Source organism: Cynara cardunculus, assembly GCF_001531365.2.
Source record: "Cynara cardunculus var. scolymus isolate 2C chromosome LG 4, CcrdV1, whole genome shotgun sequence".
Classification (NCBI taxonomy): Eukaryota; Viridiplantae; Streptophyta; class Magnoliopsida; order Asterales; family Asteraceae; genus Cynara; species Cynara cardunculus.
Genome location: NC_037531.1, coordinates 13,390,718 through 13,394,303, shown reverse-complemented (window position 1 = coordinate 13,394,303; position 3,586 = coordinate 13,390,718). Strand labels below are relative to the sequence as shown.

The following is a 3,586-nucleotide window of genomic DNA, read 5'->3' as shown; positions in this document are numbered from 1 at the left end:
GGTGGCTAAAGGTCACCAGGGGGTTTTTGGTCTTTCTGAGTTCAAGGTCATGATTTACCTTTCAAGTTCCATTTATCCATTGATTGTCGTTTTTTTAATGGTTTTGAGAATTTATTGATTTAATTTTTCTGTGGATTGTAGTATCATTTAGTTTTGTGGTGTTTTGTTGTTTATCGTAAAATAAGCTATCATTTTGTAGATTGTGTGGGTTGTTTTTACATATAACCGGTATATCTCTACCTAAATGCTCCTACCTTGTCCATTGCGGGTACGGACGACAATTTTGTTTTAGTTTTGTTTCAATTTGTCTATGAATGATAGTTTCTTTTAGTTTTGTGGCGTCTCCAATTTTTATGGTTTAGTTTAAAGTAGGCTAGCATTTTGTGGATTCTTTTTTTGTGCTTTTGTTTCGTTTACCATCGTGAGGGTAAGATCCCCCTATTTTAAGTTCGTTCAAGCATCCATGACATGGGTTCACCACCATCTATATGCTTCTAGATTAGACGTTGGATGGCTAATGGTTACTTGGTTCTAGGATGTTTGGCCTTTCTGAGTTCAAGGTCAGGGATTTACCTTTAAAGTTTCATTTATCCATTGATTGTCGTTTTCTTCTAATGGTTTTTAGATTTGATTGTCTAATTATGGTTGCTTCAGTTATTTTTGTGGCGTCTTGCCCAGCTTTGTGTTTATCAATATGTAAGCTAGCTTTTCTATATTGTTCTTCTATGATTTTAATTTTTTACCATCCCCGAGGGCATGATCCACTTATCCTCACTTGGTTCAAGCATCCATGCCTTGGGTACACCACCACCTATATGCTCCTACCTTGTCCATTGAGGGGCTTTCTGTGGCTAAAAGTGACCGAGTTTATGGGGGTTTGGTCCTCTTGAGTCCAAGGTCATGGATTTAGTTTTCGGCTTCCATTTATCCATTGATTGTGGTTTTTCTCAACAATTATGACATTCAATTGTTTCAATTTCTCTATAGATGGTAGTTTGTCTTCCGTTTTTATGGTTAAATGTAAAGTAGGCTAGCATTTTTGTGGTTTTGCATTGTTTACCATCTTGAAGGGTAAGATCATCCTATCATTGGTCAGTTAATGCATCCATGTCATGCCTATATTTTTCTCACTTGTCCATTAAGGGGGGTTGGGTGGCTAAAGTTCACCCGTGAGGGGGGGGGGTCTTTCTGAGTTCTAGGTCAGGATTTACCTTTTCAAGTTCTCTTTATCCATTGATAGTCGTTCTTTTAATATTTTTGAGAATTTATTGATTTAATTTTTCTATGGATTGTAGTATCATTTAGTTTTGTGTTGTCTTGCCCATTTTTGTTGTTTATCATTATGTAGATTTTGTGTATTGTTTTTCTATGATGTTACCTTCTTACCATCTCAAAGGCATGATCTGCCTATCCTCACTTGGTTCAAGCATCCATATCACTGGTACATCTCCACCTTAATGCACCTACCTTGTCCATCGAGGGGAGTTAGGTGGCTAAAGGTTACCGAGTTCATGGGAATTTCTTCCATCCTAGTCTATAATCTATACTATCTTATAAAGCATTTGGCTAAAACTCTTAAAACTCTTAAAGACAACCTCTATTGCTAATGGTACAACCTATTAAAGCCATCCCTAAACCCGTTCATCCCTATCCGATTTTATCCCTATCCTATTTCATCGCCAACAGAAACCCAATTCCCTCCCTAAACGATTTCATCCCTATCCGATTTCATCGCCAACAGATTTTGAAGAATACGGATTCGAATTCATCCCTAACCCAGTTCGATTTCATAAACCCTAAACGATTTCATCGCCCTCCCTAAACGATATCATCGCCAACCGATCTTCAAGAATACAAATTCGATTTAATCTCTAAATATTCTGGGATGATATTGACTACAGTAGAATTTAGAGATGCATATATATTGCTTCAGACGCAGCTTGATTTCGGGTCTGTCAATTACTTCAAAACCTCAATCCTCTCGGGTAAGTTTCTCTTTATTTCATGACCTAATTCTTGGTTGATTCATTGTTTGATCAATTAACAGGTCGGGTATGCATGGTTGAATTTTTTTCCATTATGATAAACTGTGATGCCTACTGATTTTTCTTCTTCTTGAAATTTTGTGTATCAGTCTCTGTTTGGGTAGTAGGACACTTAAATGAGTATTTCAATTGGACACTAAATAAGGATTGGTTTCTTATTGTGTTCCTTTTTACAGTGTCAAGGTGGCGAGTGGTTTCATTACTCATGCGTCGGTCTGACGCCCGAGACGAGGTTCAAGGGGAAGTGGTATTGTATGACCTGCAGACAACTTCCATTGTAACGGGTGAGTTGTTTGGTTTATATATGTTTGTACAGCGCTGATTATGTGCCTGTTTCCGTCTACTTCCTTAACTGATGATTTCAACATCTGGGGTTTGAAGTGATCATAAATCAATAAATTTGTGTTTATGAAAGGAGTTAAAAGTTTAGGACTGTTTGGAAGGAAGTTTAGGTTGATGCATCCATGTCTGTTTAGGGTCGTCCATTTTAAACCAAGTGATTTCCTTGTGAAGATGCATAAGATTCTAGGAACTCTGGGTGTAATTGTAAAGCTTGAAAAATAATAGTTGGATGTCTAAATCATGAATCTTCCTTAACAAAGCCACAGTAGCACAGTTACGTGCAGAAAACTTGCAGATTCAAACTTTCCTTTGACTTTAACACTTGAATATATCAATAGAGGAAAACTAAAAAAGCACAAGATTTTTCACTCTTTACACCTCGTGACTGTGCAGGGTTTGATTGTACTGTACCATACATATTGTCCATGCTTATGTAGAATAGAGCTACCAACACTTTTGTCATATCCAAACTAACATCTCAAATGAAATTTCAACTTCTGGCCTCAATTTCTCAATAACCAAAAGCTTGTGTTTTGGGGTTTTTCACAAAGAGTTTCATGGGAAAACGTATAGGATTTTGGTAGATAACACATTGATGGTGATGAGTGAAATGAACGGGGTTTAAGTGAAGTTTGACTACAAGTCTGAGACAATCGAGCATGTTTTTAACAGTCATTTTCAATTCCTAAGGGCTGTTTGTTTATCTTTTTCCAAATGTATAAAACAAGTATGTATTGCAAATAGTATTTTTAAAGAGTGACGATTTCTTTTTATTTTATTATATGCACACAAGTTGACTTATGGAGTGGAATCGGTTAACATTTATAAGTGAAACTAGAGACAAGTTGAAGAGGCTTACAATGACTAGATCAATGAGTATCCTCGATGCCACAACATATGAACGTTGACCCTAGCGCAAATGACGTAACATTTACGAAGAGGAAGAATCTTGGATGATGGTCATATAATTGATACGAGTTGCGTTACGCGGTATATAAAGTCAATTTACCTAGATTGATTAAGTTGTCAATTGAATAACTGGCAACACATTATGAAGCATTGTCTTTCATTCAGTAATGATTTGCAGAGAAACCTATAGATTCAGTGAAAAAGATCTTGGAGCTGTTCATAGGAAAGAATTTCATGTACACATACCCTGCTCCACTGTCCAGTAAATCTATACTATATTATAATGCATT

At 36.5% G+C, this 3,586-nt stretch overlaps 1 long non-coding RNA gene across 4 annotated transcripts in view; it reads left to right on the top strand.

Moving 5' to 3' along the window:
- The window catches only part of LOC112510744, a 15,580-nt gene that overhangs the window by 4,789 nt on the left and 7,205 nt on the right, over positions 1 to 3,586 (top strand). For all 4 annotated transcript variants that reach the window (XR_003069050.1, XR_003069049.1, XR_003069048.1 and 1 more), the window contains one exon: positions 2,222 to 2,329. This is a non-coding gene — a long non-coding RNA (uncharacterized LOC112510744). The remainder of the gene's footprint in view (positions 1 to 2,221; positions 2,330 to 3,586) is intronic.